Raw genomic sequence first — 21,739 nt, forward strand, 5'->3', positions numbered from 1 at the left:
CCCGTTTAATTTTAAAACGTTGACAATTTTGATCTGTTTTGAGTTCAATAGGCAATGTATTCCATATGTTAGCTCACTTTTTTAGAAAACTTCTGGCCAAAGGAGGTTTTCCTGTACGATACTTTACAGTTCCATGTACATGCAGTAGTGTTCCTGGTAGACAATCGACAGTTGCACCATGTTGCAGAGAGCCTGAGAAGCCTGGCCATGTCAACACTGTGGATAAATGTAGTATAGTTGTCAAAACCTCAGGTTTTCCAGGATGTGACAGTGGTGTGATCCTCCTGGCCTTTTTGTCCAGTATTTTTATTGCACGATTGTATAACCTCTCCAGGGATTTAATTACTGATGAACTTGCCTGTGACCTTGATGTGTAACACAGCAACTAAGATGAGAGATAATCGTGGAATGCATACATATATATTTTGGCTGCATCAAACGTTAGACAGCCCCTGATTAGTCTAAATGTGTACAGATTGACTTTTACAGATCCATTACATTTTTTAGACTCTTTATCAAATTTTAACTGAGGGCCGAACGTGAGCTCTAGATATTTGACCAAAGAAATTTGATTGATTGACTGATTGTTGATCTTAACATGTACACTGTAAACCCCAGTCCCAAGAATTTTAATGTAAAGTCACATAAATGCCCTGGATGGTCAAAATGACATAAAAACTTTACATTAACTTGACACAAAAAGCTTCATGTAATTTTTCATGCTAAGTCAACAATTTTTGAGTATTGAGTAAATTTGACTAACATGTATTAAGCCAATTTTGCGTAATTAGTTTAAGGCCAATAAACAACACTTTCAGTGTGTGCTTATTGTGGCGTGTTGGGGCTGAATGGGTGGAGTTTCCCAGCATTCCTTGAGACAATGTGTTTAAGGCCATAAGCTGAAAAAAATTGTTTGAATGTGTTATAAATCATTCACGTTACCCACTACGCAGTGATTAATGTTTATGTATTTGACAGTGGTTCTAATGGTTTACAGTTACTGTTGTGGTAAAAGACATCTTGCACTGTGAGTAAAGTCGTACACACAGGTAGTGACCTCCCGCCTGTGTGGATATTAGAGTGTCTAAAATGAAGCTGTGCTGAGGTGAAATAAAGAGCACTTCCTGGTTGAGAATTTGTTTCTTTGCGTTGTTCCAGCAATCAAGAAACCTAAGCGCACCACAATATATTTTTATGGTTCAATGAAATTTAAAAAAAAAAAAGTGAACTCAACATTTTTATGTTTACGTGTCATAGAATTTAATGCTCAAACAGCAGAAAAACGTTATGTTAAACTGAGAAAAAAAATCTGTCAGACAAGAGTCATATGACACATTTATTTTGTGTCTGGTGTACTCAAAACTTTAATGTTACTGTATTGTACTAAACTAAAAGTTTTGAGTGCCAGCTGTTTCCAAAACAATGTTTAAGTTGAGTAAGCAAATTGGGGTTTACAGTCTTTCTCAGGATAAAACATATCCTCCTGAAACCTTGTGTCCTCCTCCTACGAGAACATCACATTTTGGGTTTACTTGACCTTATACTTCATTCTACTTAACTTAGGCCTGTTGTCCTCGTTCATGGACACTTTTTTGCCAACTAGTGGCTGGAAGACCACAATACACCAATCCATGTAAAAACAAGATGGCAGCCATCTCTGCCAAGTCAGTCTGCAGCACAAACATGGACAAGATACAAAATCTGATTAAATTTGATGGTTCAAACTTGTTTATTTATGATTAATAACGTTTGTAGTTTGATACTGCAACACATTTCACCAATTTTAGCAACAGTAACAAGTTAAGACACTGTTTATTAGAAAGTAATCATTTGTAGACATAGATACTTTATCATCAGCTCGTTGAAGGACATTGGGACTTTATTATGATTGACAATGTTTAGTTTTTATACTTATCAGGTCATACTAATCCCATATGGTTAGGAGAAATTAAAAATGCGAACCAAACAAAAGTTCAAGTCTCAGGGGGATATAGAGACATTGGTTGTTTTTTTTTGTTTTTGTTTTTTTTACATTAAGAGTCAAACACGAGTTTTTCTACTCACAGCAGTTGAGCAAAAGCTTCCACTGGGGTACAACAACAACAGTTTGACAAACCACACCATAATACAAGATATATTGGAAATAATAACGGCTGTGTGTGGTTGTAATATCCATATATTGGTGGTGTTTTGAGCACATTTGAACATTAAGGGTGATGTGCCCTCCAGAATATATATCATATAAATTATGATTACTGCCTTGATGTGGTACATGTGGAAAAATATTTGACCTAATAAAACTAGGGGGGATCAGGCTGCCACACTTTTACTGTCACTGCCAGTGTAGCCGTATTTTAAGACTGCATGCAATTGTTTATTATAAAATGTGGTGACAGTAAGCGGTTGATATCTCTATAATGACACAAACGAATATGACATATTTTGAGCACTGTGATCCAGAGGTTTGTAGGCAGTTGTTTTTGATTCCAGTATAAATCCTTCTTCGGGTGCAGTAGTGGGCTGCTAATCAGAGGCTGTGGTTAATCCCTTGGCTGTGGCGCGTCTCACCAGCTGAGAGCAGTGAGGTTATGGACAAACTGAAGCCCCCTCGAGATGGAGGTGTGAAGCAAATCCAGGCAAATCACTGAGCCTCGAAATGAGCCAAACGGAGACAAAAATAAAAAGAGGCATATACTGTATGTTTTTTTTTCTCTTCCTAAGGAGGGAAAGTCTTCATAAAGCTTTAATACTGAGCAGAGGGACGGGTCAGTTTAATGAGGTGATGTGAAGCCTGGAAATGAATAGTGTTGTGATATCCTGCAGCACAGCAAATAGAAGCACTGGGAGCCATTGAGCTTCAGAGCCTGAGGCGCAGGACTGCAGAGCAAACAGGCAGAGTGTTAGTTCACTAAATGATGCAGAATGGATGGCGGATAATCACCACACTGCTCATAAATTCTCCTTTAAAGGCACCTCGTAGAATAGACTGACTGCACTTTCTTTAGTCTAGACGGTATCAACATACCGTCCAGATAATCATCTCAGCATGTGATCCAAACATATGACAGAAACCAGAATCTGATTTAAATCTAATTTGATCAATAGACATGGCTGTACTTGTGCAAACGAGCAGATACATCAAACAGGATGCACACGGCTCATCCTGATTATCTATGTTCATGTTGAACGTGTCTCTGGTGCAGCCCCTGGGGTTATGGAGGAACAGTGCATGGTTTAGTCGAGCCCTCCTCCCTCCCTGTAAGCCCTCCACTCCGGTGGCTGGCTGCAGATTTAATGGGCTTAGCAGCTGTTGAGGAAAAGCAGTGAGGGCTTGTGGCATATGCTCTGGTTAGAACAAAGAGCAGCGAGCACACCACACAAGCTACAACTGCCTGAGCTGAACGCAGGGCTGCCACAGGGGCTGCAGTTAACCATTAAACTCTTTTACAGCTCGTGTTCATTCAGTTTATTTGATTGACTTTTTGTTAATGTGCTGTTCTGAGGTCTGGGTACTATTATTAGTGTTTTTGATCATTCCTCCTCCCTAGTTTACAAAAAGAATATTGCTTTATGTGTTTTCTTTTTTACATGTTTGCAAGGCAGTGTTTGCTTTGTTTTCACTATGAGGTTTTACAGTAGGTGTGTGAGCTGGTAATTCATGAAATGAGAGCAGAGGATGGTGTATTTCAAAGGTTCTTTAAAGGCACTTGACAAGGCCGCCCTCTTCAGGGAGAGCTGTAACCCCTCCAACACGTCTGCTTTCAATGTACTCCATGATGCTATTAAGATAGAAAGTGGTGCAGAGAGTCCTCTAGTGGAAATAGACATAAATGGCTCTGTGAAAAAGTTGATGTTTTTTGTACAACATGCAAACAGATACAGGTTTTTACAGCATCAATTTAATGACAATATAAAGTCTGATTTTTCTATTCTTGATAACTAAATATGGATAAACTCATTTTAATTTTCTGCCCTGAGCATTTGTATTTGATTTGGCAACATACTGCCTGTAAATATGATCTGAGTATTAGCTGGAAACTAATTAACTCTGGCAAATATGTGATGCTCAACACTTTTATTTGGTAAACAAAGATCCCCTTCTTTATTACTCTGCTTTATTATAGTAGTATTAAATACTGCATACAGCATTTCCTGTACATATAACAATCTGACAGCTTGCACAGATACTTTCTCTACATGTATATCTGGCCAACGCAGTCTGGTTACTTCTACAATTACCAGCTGTTGTGGAAACACACAGGCTGATGTAAGTTTTATTGCAGTTTGCACAGTTGCTCTGTGCATATATGAGCTTCAACAGGCAGTATGTGTAAACAGTGATAATGTTGAGTTTGTGCAGTGTGTGCGTACGTGAGTGTGTGTGTGTGTGTGTTTTGCTCGGCTTCCTAACTGTTAGCAAACACGCTGTGGTGCCATGTTCTCCCACTCACTGCTGACAGAAACAGCTCAGCGACTGTGTGGGAGTCAAGTGTGGCAGGTTTGCTAACTGTCTGTTCTCGTAACAGTACAGTACAAGCTCTCTAAATCAAGGAAGCTGCTCCTAGTGTGTGTGTGTGTGTGTGTGTGTGTGTTTTTGTAGGTGTGTATGCATAAAAGTAGGTAGTAAAAGATGTCTCTTGCATCGCCTGCGTGCCCTCATTAAAAGAAAAAAATGTCCTTGCACTAGCTGCACAGTGGGGGGGCAGATATGTTTGAACAAACCCAATGGCTTTCAGTGGAAGCAAATAAAATGGTAAACACTTGACATTGTGTAAGAGAGATATGAGAGGGCAGCCTGTGAAGGGGAATGAAGGGAAAATGAGACCAAGCGAGAGGCCACTGGGTGAGCAAAGGCTTATCATGTGTAATCTCCACCAGTGTTGCTTGTCGGTCTCATCATGGCCGACCTTGTCTCCAGCTCTGCTATAAGCGTGACCCTCTGTCCCGACTTGGCTGAGCAGACCCGTCACACTCTGTTTGTCTGCGAGCCTCTCGCCCCCACACCAACCAACCAAACAGCAGCACTGCCTCTGTGTGCGCCTCACTTACTCCACGGTGTAACGACATGAGGTGCAGCTGAAGAGAAACAGGTTACATTGGGGAAAGTGTCTCGAAAGAGGATCACATATACTGTACACTTTTCATTTATTGTACCGCAGAGATGTTTAACCGTGAGAGTCGAGGGTGAATTGCAGGAGCAAAGGCTGAATAAAAATTGCAATGCCCTCCTTTTGGTGTCTGTATATACACCTCAAATGTTGGTCACAAGATTGAGGGCCTTTACACCTTCCAAGTTCCACAGAGGGATTACTATGTTTTGGAAAAGGAGAAACTGGTTTATGTGTTAATATTCACACAAATTGTTGTGCTATTTCCAGGGTTAAAATGTCTAAATGGGACTGTGTCAGTTCTGAAAACCCTTGCTGAGATGACAGTGAGAGCACTCAAGATCATTTTTGTTTTTAAAAGTAAGTGGTTTAACTCAGGGATCTGTGGAGAAACAACTATGTAGCTCAAGATTGCAAGCTTGAATGTGTATTATCTTTGCAGTGTTAGTGAACATGTTCCTTCTCTACATACATAATTATAGTTGCACTAATTAGAAATAAATTCCTGTAAATACAAGGATATATTTTATGTATCATTTCCAGCAAATAGTTTGTTTCTGTTGTTGCCTTTTGTCAGTGGTGATGGGCCAGCAGAGGGTGCCAGAGCAAAACCCCAACTCCTCAGCTATGTTTTAAAATTGAGTCAGTATTTGAGTGACACAAAGAGGGCAAAAAAGCATAATAGAAAGCTGTTTCTCCTCCGAGCTCCTCTGCCGACTCTCGCTGCCTAAGTGCATGCTCATTAACAGAAACTATAGGATTTTACCTCTCACTCTGCTCTGTAGGGAAAGCCGTCAGTCTTTCAGCCAATTCATTATTAAAAGTCTTGAGTCTTGTTGATGCAGTTTTGGCAGCCTCCTGTGTGTGTGGGACTATACTGTATACATTATGAGACAATCTGTTTTCGGTATAGAGAAATATTTTGGCACAGACTCACACATTAAACAGTTGTGCACTGAGTAGTGTAGCAATTTACATTTGTTTGCAAGAGCTGCATGCACACTCTGGCTTTATGGAAAACAAAAGTTTACATTTACCCTCAGATTTTTTTATACAGTGTTATTACATCTGAATGCATTCCTAAAGTCATTTTGTGTTTTAAGTTAATGATTTCCTGAGACATTTTCCCCACAATGCATTTCTTCTGGGAATAAGCATAAACCTTAGCAAGTAACTTTACTTAGCCTATACAATAGGGAAATCAAACATACAGCATGTGGGCCAGAACCGGTTCACCAAAAGGTCCCATCCAGCCCACGAGATGACTGGACTAAGAGGTGCCAGGTTTCAGGAGCAGGCTAAACAATGCGTTTCCCACTTCATGTAAAATTCAGCTTCAGAGGCTTTTCCACCCTGACCAGAATATAGCTCTCTGATATAACAATGACTTACTGTGACCATGTTTAAAGATATTGGACATTGTGCAAAATATTGTCAATCGGCAGCTTCAGTTCAAAAGAATCTGTATCAGGAAATGTATGTATAAATGCACATGTAATGACAGTGAGAAGTAGACTGACTGAGAGTAGTAGTATGGTTTTATTGGTCCGATCCATCTGAGATCAGATTGGGCTGTATGTGGCCCATGAACTAAAATGAATTTGACACCCCTGCTATACAATATAGCATGATGTGTAAAAATCAACCCACCCAATGAGTGAAAGCGCACGAGACCCCAGGAAGAGTAGCTGTGCTTTAGGGCAGTGTTTCCCAAACTTGTTTTCTTGAGGGACCCCTTTTTTTTTTATCATTTATTAAACTGAAGACCCCTGACTGAGTGACATAATTTATGGATATTTCATATTACATTTAATGGGTAACAATGATAGTATAGAAGAACTGATAGACTGTATATGTAATCCAAATTGTGAACACAGAAACTTCAGGTTTGTGCAAAATGAGCAATTTGGTTGGATTTTGAGTGGATTATTTCCTACTAATACTGCATCAAAGATGAGTTTTCCTGATATATTTAGGACCTTTTTGTAGGATTTCTGTGTATATTATTTATATATATTATTTTGTACAACCATACATACTTTAAACTGCACACTGCTAAAATGCAGGATGCGGCTGTTAAGCAGAGAGTGAGGGCTCTATGAGTGTAGCTTGTAGTCAGTTCTTTACTGTTCCTACATCCCATGAGATTTTTCTGAGTTTATGTCCTAAAAGATAATCTAAACTTTAAAAGCAACAATTTTGCGTAGTTTTCTCCACAGAAATGAATGATAATTATCTGTGCACTCACTGGCCACTTTATTAGGTACACCTACTCGACTGCTTATTGATGCAAATAGCTAATCAGCTGACGTGGCAGCAACTCATTGCATTTAGACATGTAGACATGGTGAAGACGACCTACTGAAGGTCAAACCGAGCATTAGAATGGCGAAGAAATGTGATTTAAGTGACTTTGAACGTGGCATGGTTGTTGAGCTCATCAGAGTATTTCAGAAACTGCTGCTCTACTGGGATTTTCACACACAACCATCTCTAGGGTTTACAGAGGATGGTCTGAAAAGAGAAAATATCCAGTGAGTAGCAGTTCTCTGGGTGAAAATGCCTTGTTGATGCCAGAGGTCAGAGGAGAATGGCCAGGCTGGTTCAAGATGATAGAAAGGCAACAGTAACTCAAATCACTTGTTACAACCAAGGTCTGCAGAAGACCATCTCTGAACCAACAACACGTCCAACCTTGAAGCAGATGGGCTACAGCAGCAGAAGACCACACCAGGTGCCACTGCTGTCAGCTAACAACAGGAAACTGAGGCTACAGTTCACACAGGCTCACCAACACTGGACAATAGAAGATTGGAAAAACATTGCCTGGTCTGATGAATGACATGAACAGCATGAAAGCATGGATCCATCCTGCCTTGTATCAACAGTTCAGGCTGCTGGTGGTGGTGTAATGGTGTGGGAGATATTTTCTTGTCACACTTTGGGCCCCTTAGTACCAACTGAGCATCATTTAAACACCACAGCCTACCTGAGTATTGTTGCTGACCGTGTCCATCCCTTTATGACCACAGTGTACCCATCTTCTGATGGCTACTTCCAGCAGGATAACGCACCATGTCACAAAGCTCAAATCATCTCAAACTGGTTTCTTGAACATGACAAAGAGTTCACTGTACTCCAATGGCCTCCACAGTCACCAGATCCTAATAGAGCACTTTTGGGATGTGGTGGAACAGGACATTCGCATCATGGGTGTGCAGCAACTGCGTGATGCTATCATGCCAATATGGGCCAGTATCTCTGAGGAATGTTTCCAGCACCTTGTTGAATCTATGACACCAAGAATTAAAGCTGTTTTGAGGGCAAAAGGGGGGTCAACCCAGGTTGGGAACCAGTGCTTTAGTGCACAGCTAATAGGGATCCTAAAAGTGAAACTATACTTAACTAAAATAAACTAAAATAAATGTAAATAAACTTAAGTTAACTATTTGCACAGGCTAATTGCAGCTCTAGTGCAATTTAAATCGTAAAATATATATATAAAAAAGTGGAAGGAACCATTCTTCAGACTGACTATTTTTAAGGCCCACATAAAGCCTACTTTTAATCTAATAATTCTAGACTTTCACATTAACAGTTTGTAATTTGCTTGCATACTACTAGGCCTAGGCCTACTACTACTACTACTAATAATAATAATAATAATAATAATAATAATAATACTGATGATAATAATAATAATAATAATGATAATGATATTGTAAGATGCAATATATTTTTGTGAGGACGTATCTAGTAGATTGTCTTGTTTTTCTCTGTTCAATATTTTGCATTTATATAATTTAATGTTAACTACATTCATATGTCGTTCACATATTTTATTTTGCTCTCTATGTTAAATTTGGAACTATTTAATATCGCGCACCTTACGTGCAGGTGATGACAGTTGTGATTAAGTTTGGCGGAGTGATATAAGATGTTGTCGATGTTCAGTTGTCCTACGTTCTTTTCGGGACATTAAAGTGGATCCAGTTACCCAGAGCAGCTGTGCCTGTGCTCGTACTTCACCCACAGCCCTTTGATAGTTAATTCACTAACTAGTAAGTTTATAGGTAAGACAGGAGACAGCAATAAACAAAACATATTTCACATTAAAAACTTACCAGATGTGTAGTTAATTTAAGCAGTTAAGTCGGTGGTGACATGAACCCCATCACCTGCTGCCCACCTGACACGAATGCAACTCCAATCATAACAGGTGCAGACAGTTCCCATTTCAAATGGATGAATCAAACAATGAGTTGCTGTTTATCAACAAACGGTAAGTAGCCACGCCAACAAAGGCCTTTTACAAGTAAAGTATTCCTCACACAAATAAGCGTCCAACATGAAGGAGAGAAGTAAACTGAAAACTGGAGCTAACGTTGGTTTGGCTCTGTCACCACCGTTGAAACCACCAACCGAAATATCTGTTAGCTAGCTAACGTTAGCTTTAATGTTTCTCTCAGGTGCTGTTAAAACAGCTGTGTCATTTAAAGTCAGAATGCAGCCATAGTATTTTAATGTTGTAGTTTAATCACAAAACTTATTAAACATTTTAGAAAACGTGACCTTCGAAGAGCTTAACTGGTGATGTATTAGCTACGTTAACATTAGCTAGCTTAACTGATATTCTCAAAGACAATGCCTGGCTATGTATGAAATCCAATTATGACGTCATTCTGTTGTACTGTTTTTAAAAGGGAGGCCCAAAGTTAAAATATCCTCAAATAACCACCTTTGACCTCTCTTCATAATAGAAATTCCATTGATAACAAAAAAAAGTTTCAAAGGATTCCTGTTCAATTGTCACGATTTAACTGTACCGTTTTTGACAATTTTAAAGGGAAGTCACCTAAAATGACAATATAACATTCATGATTTTCTCATATTTATCATAATAGACCTTTTTCACAGCAGACATTTTGATATGTCAAAGCAGGAAAAGCACAGGTGTATTCTGTTACATTAGTGATGGCTGCATTCCACTTAGAGGCCGTTTACATGTACACGGTGATTTTGATAAACGGAGACATCTTCCGTCGTTTGTGCCCTTCGTTTACACGCAAACGGAGATTTCTCCTCTGAAAACGAGTCTTTCTAAAAACTCCGGCCAGAGTGGAGATTTTGGAAAATTCCGGTTGTGCGTTTGCATGTAAACTGAAATAAACGGAGATAGACGGAGTTATAGGCAACCGACGTCACAGTATGCGCCGGAACTTGCGCCTGTGTCAAAAGTGCGACCTATGTTGCTATGGTGACAATGGATACATGGAAGGCTTGAGCTTCTCGTTACACTGCCACCTACAGGTTTGGCATGCTCTTGTGTGTATATATACACGGGTAAGTGTAAACGAAGAATTTTTTGAAAACGGAGACGGTGAAATGTCCGTTTATGAAAATAGCTGGCAACGTGTAAACGGCCTCTTAGGGAAGCCCTGGTTGTGTCCCTGCTGGCTCACTGGAGTAGCTTACTGAGACACTTACTGTGCGTTCCAACACCCATACCATACTGTATAGTATGCCAGAAAAAGATGAATTATGTCAAATGCAGTATGCCAGAACTGCCAGGATGTTCTTCTACATCTGGTCTGATTTTGCAGTATGCAAGCCAGCATGCTTTTCTGGCTATTCTGCTATTATTTTTGTCATTGACTGAGTCGCAAACACATGATTGACAGTTGGTTAACAGCCGTCAGAAGTTGCAATGAATGATGACAGCACATTCAAGTAACTGACCAGTCCAGTAGTAATATTTAGGAATATTGATGGTTTAAGTGAACAAAATGATCATAAATATTACAAACAACAGAACATAACTATGAAAATGACAATGACAGAACAAATTCACTTCCACAAATATGATATGTTACAATCTACAATCTGTGCAGTTATAACTTTAAAGTTAAACTACATACATTCCAACTCAGGCAAACTGGGTAAGCGGCGTTTGTTTTTATCTCCATGGTAATGGATATAAAAGCAAGAGGGTCAAAGTTCAGGGCGTAATTTAATGAGAAAGTAATATATCCTGGTTGTATGCATACTGCATACAACAGTATGTACTTTTTAAGGGCAGCTGCTGTACATAGTAAAAGTAAAAAGAAAAAGTATGCGACTTGGAATGCACCCTTAATGGAACTGAGCCATCGGTAATGTTATCAATTTCACCTGTGATTTTCCTACTATGACAAGTCAAGATGTCTGCTGTGAAACAGGTCCATCCCACTCTGATGGAGACTGACAGTATGATGCGGTTTCTTCTAAGACTCCATGTTGAATATGGGTTGATATAATTCCACAGGTTATGCTGTAAATTATGTTGGTTCATGGTGTTTTCAAATATTGTTCCATATACTCCTTTTTGACTTTGAGCACCTGCCCCTGTAAATGATATTTTTTGTCGCATTTTCACATCATAAAATATAACACATATCATGAAAGTAACAACAATTTTGCATACAATTTGGCAGAGCCAACCCTCCATCTTCCTTCTGATTTTCTAAAAACTCTGCCCCAATTCTGAGCCGAATTTGTATTCCAGATGTATGTATATTGTTTATTTAACTCCCTGGGAAATGACTTCTGTATTAGTATTAGTAGAGTAACACCACGTAACTTAGGAATTTCAATATGGAAGTTCAGTCAGAATTTGTGAATGTGAGCTGCTGTTGAGCTCCCTCAAAGGCAAGAACCAGAGAAGTAAGTCTCAGACCTGTGCCATAGAGTATAAAGTCCGGAGCCTGATTTTGCGGACCCACAGAATGTTTGTTATCCTTTTATGCCCAAATGAGCTTTATTCTATTATAATGTTCTCAGTCCTGAAACAGAAAATGTATCCATATTCTCAGCACAGTCTCCTGGGTGCTCTCAATGTCATCATCAGATGTCATCAACATCTTTCCCAGTTCATTGTCTATGGAGCAGCTCCGGACTTTAAACCCTATGATATCACAAGTTTGAGTTTTAGCACTATCTTTTGGATTTCAGGGAGTTGTTCATATTTACTTATATTTTTGGACAGTCTTACACCATAGGAATACCGTGTATGAATTTTGAAAATGGGTGTAGTTCCCTTTTAAGTTAGCCAGCAACAAAGAAAGAGCTGACCTCTGTTCCACGTCTTTCTTGATATTTGACAAATACGTATTTTCACAGCCATCATACTTTTTACTTGTGGCAAATCAGTATTGCCAAGAATGTGTTGTTGTCCTATCATCTTTATAATTTATCATCTGTTACATAACAACACTCTTTGTCCATCTCACTGTGGAACATGTCTCTACCTTGTATTGTTTAGCCAGCCCTATTCCTCTAAAAATAGTCAACATTTGTCTAATATGTTGGACTCTGAGAAAAAAGATTTTTTTATTTCACTTTAAGTTAGAAGAATATTTATTATCCATTTAATGGATATATTTACTATTTATCGCCATTTAACCAGTGAATCAGTTTTATTTTCCATATCGGTCTACAACAGAAATACAATGTGTAAATAGAATTTATTCGATTACTATGGGTTCACCTTATAATCCTCAAGGATTTCAGCACTTCTTGTTATTCTATATCACTGTATACTTTTCTGTATTTCAATATACAGTGTATGTTTGAGCTTTATTCATAATAAGAACAGTCTCTGAGTATCATTATGGCACATAATAAAAAAAAGCCTGACTGCATATCCTGTAAATGACAGCAGGAAGATGAGATGTTTGTTTCTTTCCACAAGATGGAGCTCTAACCAAATATATATGTCTTCAGTGTGCTTGTGCTTGTTACTCTTCAGTGTATATAAAAACCAGGAAACAGTCATGCTAGGATTATAGTATACAGTAGGTGGTGCTAGTGGTTTATCACCTCTGCAGAGCCCTATTAAATGGCATCATTGGAGGTCTCAGCAATGAATAAGCAAAAAACCTTGAATACTTTAAAAGTTTCTGGTAATTAACGATAATTTGGTTGGTTTAGATTCATAAATGAAATGTATCATCACCTCCATAATGGGTGTGCTTTATGATTTATAGTAGTAGCATGTTAATAAGTTGGATTGTTATTACTGGACAAAATTCAAACAAGTGTTATAACTGTACTAAACTCTGACTGCCCGTTAGTTTCAGCTCTGCCACCCACATTATGTAGCCTAAACATGACTTGAAATGATGGGATTCAATTCAAGAGCAGTTCACTTTAACCAATCCATCACCACATCTCAGTATGTTTTACTGAATAAAAGAAGTCTTTAAATTCATTCTTATTAAATGATGAAAGTGACGAAATTATTTTCACTCGATAAAATGTACCAAGCAAATACTATATGTGTCTAAAACAGATTGTAACAGGCTTCCCTCGGCTTTCAGAGGTGAATTTCAGTGTGGCCACCTCACAGTCATATGGCTCTTTGCCGAGTCAGAAAATCACCACTATGCCCAAGAGAGGATTATAGTAATTTCCACAAAGATTGGACTGTAGGAGGAGAGTGGGGTGGAATCTGTGTGTGTCTTTGCATGTTTATGTGTGATGATGTGTGTATGGGGGATGGGGGGTTATCATTGACGTTCATTATAATGAAATCTTCGCCCTTTCACCTCTCCCACAGTTGCTTTAAGCATTGCACCCAATCTGCACCAGTTCCAGTGGGAGGAAAGAACAAGCAGATCTACATCACATATGACCTGAAACCTCAACCAAAATACGTCAGAATCTAGATGCCTGTCATAAGGTACAGTAAGACTGATTATAATATATATATATATATATATATATATATATATATATATATATATATATATATATATATATATGTATAAACATTTACTAATTTGTTATCACATTAAATATGAAGTGTCATCCTGATTATCCAAATAAGTAAGACCATTACTAAGAGAATTTTGGCATATTTGTCCCATTTGAAATTTTGAAGTGCATGCCACTGAGGGTTTTACAAGAAACAAATTGGATAAACCAGCTTATCTTCATTAAGCATTGCTTAGTTAGCTTGATTTGGAGCCTGTTTAGACCTGGTATTAACATGTGTTTTGGGTGATCCGATCACAAGTGGACAGCGCTAAATACAAGTGTAAACGACCACCAAGACGCATTGTGATCTGATCAGTCAAACTACTAGCCAAGGTGGTCTTGGTCGCATTTATCTTTTGTATTGTACACACTAATGCATCCTGATGCGTCCCTGACAAGGACTATGTCATCGATGCCAACGTGGTGGTTGTTTTGATGACAGTGCGCTTATGTTCCATAACTTACCCGTTTTATGATGAGTTGGATAAAGTGTTGCGTGTTCGCCCATGGTTTTGCCCTATGGAAGTAGATGTGTTGAATTCTGCTGACAGTGATATCACCAGCTGTACTGACACAACTGCTAACGTGACTAGCAAGCATGCTACAGAGCAGTTAGCAAAAGTGTAAATGTAATAACTGCACACAGGGCAGTAAAGAAATTCAAACACCACAGCACCTTAAAAAATGAATATCAGTTAAAGTGTACGCTATATTTTTTCTCTGTTTCACCTGACACTCTTATCAATTGAAGCCACAGTAGACCAGCAACTCCTGTGTTCTGCAACGTAAAATTACCATTTTTGTCAATTGAGTCCGGAGGCTTTGAGATAATGGCCTAGGTTCCCGCTGGAAAGATGCTGTCTGATGTCCAGATAAAGCGTTGAAAATATTCTAAATATAGTGTACACTGAAACTGATACTGAATTTTAGGTGGGTATTTCTTTGAGGTAGCTAAAAACAAACTAATTGAGGCAGTGTTTGCTCAGCACTGATTCATTGTTTGTAAATGACTTGGGTTTTTCAAATCAGAAGTTATTGTTAACAATCATTGTGCTTTGGTCCACATAAATGCTGTGTCTAATTTTATTGTCTTAAAATAAAGATTGTACTAATCTAACAGTGAAAAACACCACAAAATCCAAAATCCATGCCAAGGCCCCAACAGGCAGTGAGGATAATCACACTCCATCTGACCAGAGGAGTTTGAAATAAGATAATCTTCCACACCTAGATCTGTCTCATCTAGGCCACAGAGGCCACTGAGCGACCACAGTTAATTATGTGCAGGTACACCTGGAAAGCTTGAGATAGTCATTGATTGTTTTTGAGGCAGAACATTCCTGGAAACTGTGTCTTTTGCTTTAGTTTGTCAGTTGAGCAGAGGCAAGATTCCCTCTTTGGTGAGGACTAGCGGCAGTCTCTGCTCTCACCTCCCCTGAGTGTACTTTTATTGGATTAAGGTATGACAACAGAGCCCACTGCGTCTCAGCCCTGTCCAGCCATCAATGTCTGCAGAGCCGTGCGCTCCCACTAACACAGCTAAAAAGTTTAAGAAATAGTAATAACTACACAAACTCATAAAAAGTAATACAGAAATATACTCCGGTGAATTATCTCGAGCTCCTGGCATTCCTATCTTGATAATGAATACTAAAATTCAGGCAATGTTTTTGCAGTATATGGTATACATTGTTCTTGATGGGGCCCTGTGGTACCTTAAACCACTGCTAACAAGAGAAATGTTGCCTTCAGCCACCCAATATCTCAAATAACCCAAGTAGAATAATGCAGACCCTGCAATAATATTGATCCTTTGTATGATATCTATGTTATTGTTACAGACAGATATTTTCTTTCACCTCAGGTTACCTGATAGCTGTTATTGTTTTGTAGTATTTCCCCAATTAGTTGCATGGATGTGAGGATATGATGCTTCTGTGGATATGTGCATTTGTTTTTGCTCGTATTTTGCATATGTGTCATTATGAACATATGTCGGTGTATGCACGCAGAGATATATTGTAGTATGATCTTGTGTGTGAGCAAGTGTGTACTTGTGTGTTGCGGGTGATGTTAGCTTCCTGAGGCTGATTACCACCCTCTTCCCAGCGTCTTGTTTTTGCCCGTCTCTCCGCCTGTGTGGAAGTTGTGTGGGCACCCTCTGGATTGCCTCACCGCCGAAGCATGCCGGACCCTGTTATCCAGCTATCCATCTGTGTTATTGATTTTTTTCCCTCTTTGTAGAGTTTCATCTTTCCTCCACTTTTCTATAGAACGATGGAGAGGGAGGGAGTGCGAGAGAGAAAGGAGGGGCAAGCAAGGGGGCAGAGCAGAGATCTGAGAGCTGGTAGAAGAGGGGGGAGGAAGGGATGGAGCGTTGGAGGAGCGGAGCAGCGGTGCGGCTTCTGAGGGTAGGGGTGTAAGAGGTTGGGGGTGGGGGGGGGGTGGGGGGGCACTCAGCCTGGACTATGGATGAGCAGAGAGAAAGAGGCACTCTTGAAGTGTTGGAGCTTTTTTCTCTCCCTCTCCCTCTCTCTCTCTCTTCGTTTCTCTCCATTCTCATGGGAGTACCCCCCCCCCCCTCCTCCTCCTCCTCCTCCTCCTCCTCTCCTCTCCTTCCTCCTCTATCCTGCTCCGAGGTGCCTCTGGTACACACGCTCCACTCGCCACCCCCCCTCCTCTTCCTCCTCCTCGTCTTCTGCCTCTCGCTCCGTCCGCCTGCCTGCCGTCTCTCCTTCCCGGGGGGCTCGGGCAGAGCTGGCGGCGCAGCCGTGATTTGCAGGAGATTTGTCTAAGTGAGAAGCAATTAGTGCGCCTAAGCACCGCTAATGTATGCATGCTGGGGCCGCCGCCGCCCCTCCTGCTTGGTGGTGCCCGACCAGGGCACCGTTGGCGTTCTCTCTCCCTGTCTCCCCTTGTCTCTTTTCATCTGCAGGCCGTCATCGTGCTTTCACTCCCCTTCAGATGACCCAGTCCTCTCTGATTCTATTAGCACAATAATTAGTTGACCGATGATGCTGAAGTTTGCTTTATTATTTACTATGTTTACTTTATTTAAAGTATTTAAATGTATGCAACAGTATATATTACCCCTTCCAGTCTAGAGGCCTCTCCTAAAGATGTGGGGGTTGACTGGGTTGTGAACCTTCTACCTTCTAAACTTCACTGAAGCTCATGGAGGTGATTTCTCTCCCTCATCTTCTCCTACACATGTTTCCACTGTAGTTTCGGAGGAGGCTTTAGTAAGCCTGGAAATTTAAGTCTGTGAGTGATGGTGAGTGGTAGCATAATTTGGGTGCAGTAATCCACACACTCGAATATACACTCAAACGAACACACAGACACATCACAAACACACTTGCACAACAAAGTGGAACAGTGGTGGGTGGTAGGATTCCCTTTGAAACCTGCGGTGTAGGAAGACTTGTTTGCAAGCGCGCAAGCATGAGGGACGTTCTGCATGCTGCGACTCCCCATCTACTTGAAGATGAACTTTGGCCTTTTCTACATGTTCACTCTCTCTTACTCAGACAAAAACAAGATTAAGTCTGCTCATCTTTACGCTGCACTGACTGCCTTCCAAGTGGGAGCCTACGTGGACCGTGGGTGGTTTTGGAGCGAGGTGCTCGTTAATTAAAGATAGGCTAATTACTGGTGCTTCTTAGCCTGGCTTTTGCGGCGCTGATAAGAGGATAATCCTGGAGAGAAAGGCGGAGATCGAACTGGTCCCCGGTAGACCGGGCCTCCTGCTTGACTGGGCTGGAAGACCCCCCCCTCCTCACTCATCCAACCCCCGTCCTGTCTCTGCTTATTTGAAGAGCAGGACTTGCATCCAGAGAGTATAGAATATTCAAGCAGGCTGCACTTCAGCAGGAGGGAGCCTACATAAAAGACATTAGCTGTTACTTGTTAGACTGAGGGGTTTTTTGAGGCTATTTTGAGGCTACATCCACTGGTTTAGCTGAGTTTGGTTGAGAAAAAGCATAATGGTGTATGGTAATAAAACAGTGATTTTTTTTTTTATGCCTGTGTGGGAATCCTCTGGTTACTTTTTGCTTGCGTAAAAGTCTTGAGTTGAGTACAATATAAGCTGCAGAACTACATGACTGAAACATGTTTATGTAGTGCCTTGCTCAAACACACTTGTGCGTCTCTTTGCTAAAGCTGATTGCTTGTTTATGGTTATATTAACATGCTTATTCCACACGAACACACATGCACACATACACATGCAGACATGTAAATAATCCCATTTACAATCCACCTCACATTCGCATGACTGAAAGGTTCTATGACCTGACTATCATTCACGTGTCTCTAACCCATATTTTGTCATGAGGAGTTAGCCATTAGCACTTGCTGGGCTGTTCCCATATGCTGGGCCTCCACAGATCTATAATTCAGGGGTGGCAGATGTCCCTGTGCATTATTCATGAGTGCCGTTCCATTCCGGGCTAGCAAGCGAGCCAGCGGCAGAACCGTCACAAGGTCCTTGCATATAGGGGGTCTCTTCCATGTTGACCTGCGAGTGCACCTTTACTGCAACTCCTCCCTGCAAATGCACTACAGTGAGTTTTAGAGAGACGGAGAGCTGCTCTTTCAAATAACGGATGGCATCATGGGATTTGGAAGCCATATTGATGATGCTGGTGATGTTTTTCCATCTAGTATGTATAATTGTCATTAAACATAGAAAGTGCTACAATCAAACACCAAACTGACACCATAGAACTAGTGGTGATGAAGGCCCACTGTTGTGTCGCCTGCATGTCGGCTAGAGAACTGCACCTGAACATGCCGCAAAGACTGCAGCCAATGGCCAACAAGCACGTACATTCTTTGCCTGGTCGAGAGGAAATGACTATCCATACCAGCAGTTGGTAGTAGTCTAAAAGGGAAACTGGAAGACTGACAGGACAGATTAAAAATGCTACTCAGCTAGTTAGCATGTTAACAAATCAACACAACCCAAAACAACAATGGATATTTATCATGTGCTAGCGAACAATAATGTAAACAAGTACAAACTGTTTCGGCTAAAGAGCTCAATGGCTAAACACACAATTATTTCTTATATAACAGGTTATTAACAGGTAACAGGTAATTTTCATCTGCAGTCCCCTGCCAGATATTTAAAGGCTATCTAAAAGGAGGAAAAAGTACAATATCATCACACATTAAAATGGTACAAAAAACATCAATCATCAAACATGACATTGAGATAGATAACTGGACAACAACACAATACAAGCAAACAGTAGCGACAGTACAGTGACACAGAGACACAGTACAAACATTTAGCGCTCAGCATAGACAAGCAAGCAAGCAGTAGTAACAACACAGCAAGCAGTAGTAACAACACAACGTGTAATGTCTATTGCGGCTCTAAAGGAGGTTTTCAATCTAACAGGACATTATGGGAAGTTTGTCCCATACTAGGGACTAAAGTCAGAACATCTCAGCCTTTGCTGCACCATTCTTTTTTAAAAAATGTGTCCCTTGCACACACCTCAACTTTAAGGAAGTATAATACGTCACTGCTCAAAAAAATAAGGGAACACTGAAATCACACATCAGATCGTGAACAAATTATTCAAATTGAAAATCTTTACTGATGTACATTGTATAGTGTGTTGAGAACAAAATGACGCAACAACAGTCGATGGAAACCAAAATCATCAATCCTGAGGGCCGGATTCAAAATCACACTGAAAATCAAAGTGAAATATTGAAATCACAGGCTGATCCAACTTGTGTGAATTTTATCATGGCAGCTCATAATGTGACTCAGTAGGGTGTATGGCCCCCGCGTGCCTGTATGCACTCTTGACGACATCTGGGCATGCTCCTGATGAGTCGGTAGATGGTGTCCTGGGGATCTCCTCCCAGACCTGAACAGTCTGTGGCAGTACGTGACGGCATTGGATGCACTGATAACAATGCGTCGCATAGGTGCTCAATTGGATTTAGATCAGGGGTACGAGAGGGCCAGTCAAAGGCATCAATGCCTTCTTCATCCAGGAACTGCCTACACACTCTGGCCACATGAGGCCGGGCATTGTCCTGCACCAGGTGAAACCCAGGGCCCACTGCACCAGTGTAAGGTCTGACAATCGCTCTGAGGATTTCATCCTGGTACCTAACAGCTGTCAGGGTACTGTTGGCTATGACATAGAGGTCTGTGCAACCCTCCAAGGAATATACTCCCCAGACCATCACTGACCCACTGCCAAACCGGTCATGCTGGATGATGTTACAGGCAGCATAACGTTCACCACGGCACCTCCAGACTCTTGCATGCCTGTCACATGTGCTCAGTGTGAACCTGCTCTCATCTGTGAAGAGAGAGAGAAGACAGACCTGCCAATTATGGTGTTCTCTGGCAAATGCCAGTCGCGGTGCACGGTCTTGGGCTGTGAGCACAGGTCCCACTAGAGGATGTCAGGCCCTCATGCCACCCTCATGGAGCCTGTTTCTGACAGTTTGGTCAGAAACATGAACACCAGTAGCCTGCTGGAGGTCATTTTGTAGGGTTCTGGCAGTACTCCTGTTCCTCCTTGCACAAAGGAGCAAATACTGGTCCTGCTGCTGGGTTGATGCCCTTCTACGGCCCTGTCCAGCTCTACTCGTGTAACAGCCTGTCTCCTGGTGTCTCCTCCATGCTCTTGAGATTGTACTGGGAGACACAGCAAGCCTTCTTGCGACTGCATGTATGAATGTGCCTTCCTGGAGGAGCTGGACTACCTGTGCAACCTGATTGGTCTGCAGGTACCACCTCATGTTACCAGTAGTGACAAGGACACTAGCAACACAAAACTAGAGAAGAATCTGTCAGGAAGGAAAAGGAGAGAGCAACTCTCTATGGCCACCGCATACAAACACATTCCCTTTTTGGGGTATTGTCTTGCACCTGTTGTCACTTTCATTTGCACCAAAGCATGTAATTGATTTAAAATTACTTGTGCTTCCTAAATGGACAGATTGATATCCTGTGTCTAGAAATGCAGCAAGATATGGCTTAATTTGTCTGTATTTTAAGGTCCACTGAGACTTCTGCTGCCATTCAGTAAAATGGAGGTAGATTTTTGTTTGTGGTGCTCACGGCATTGAAAATTTCAAAAATAGATGGCAATTTGTCTTACCAGAAATAATGTCTTCTTAACAGTTTTCATAGAGACAACTGTTGACAGCAAGATCTATAAATTAAACAGAGTGACCCAGACATTGTCTCTGGAAATGCAGTAAAATTTAATTACCTCTATTATACTCACCAAACACTCAGAGACTGATAAAATAAATAAAAAAAATAAAGCCAAAACTATACAGCTATTTAAAAGTCTATCTCATCTTATAGGCCTGTGTAATGCATTATAGAATATTCTAGGTGCTTTGGAGCAGAGGAAAAAGTAGAATTTTGCATGTGTGCGTGTGCGAGTGTGAAGCGTCTACACTGTAAATCACACCTACATACCTGGAGGAGACAGCAGCGTTGTGTGCCGATACCCTCAAAGAGTGGGAGATAAAATACACACACATATACACACACACACACACAGGCACCCAAGATCACAAGCTGCCGCCAGCGCCAAGCCTGGCCGGCGCTGAACCGGCAACCCGATACCTCCTCCGGAGCTGTGCGGAGGGGGAGAGTGGGTGTGGGAGAGAGGCTTCCATAAAGTCTGTCCCGCCGGTCGGCCGTAACCCGAGCTCCCAGCAGACAGCCGCGGTGCCTTGCAGTCAGGCACGGAGGAGTGTGTGTGTGTGTGTTTTTGTGTGTGTGTTTTGAGTGTGAGTGCAAGGGGACGGGTGACATGCTGCCACACGCTTGTTACCAC

At 41.0% G+C, this 21,739-nt stretch overlaps 1 protein-coding gene across 1 annotated transcript in view; it reads left to right on the forward strand.

Moving 5' to 3' along the window:
- Nucleotides 1-9,312: 9,312 nt before the first annotated feature.
- samd11 (sterile alpha motif domain containing 11) overlaps nucleotides 9,313-21,739 on the forward strand; it is a 96,358-nt gene continuing 83,931 nt past the window's right edge. Inside the window, exons 1-2 of the mRNA XM_033629520.2 lie at nucleotides 9,313-9,390; nucleotides 13,705-13,827. The gene's annotated coding sequence lies outside the window, so the exon portion shown is untranslated. The remainder of the gene's footprint in view (nucleotides 9,391-13,704; nucleotides 13,828-21,739) is intronic.

Source organism: Epinephelus lanceolatus, chromosome 8 (genome assembly GCF_041903045.1).
Source record: "Epinephelus lanceolatus isolate andai-2023 chromosome 8, ASM4190304v1, whole genome shotgun sequence".
In the NCBI taxonomy this organism is placed as follows: domain Eukaryota; kingdom Metazoa; phylum Chordata; class Actinopteri; order Perciformes; family Serranidae; genus Epinephelus; species Epinephelus lanceolatus.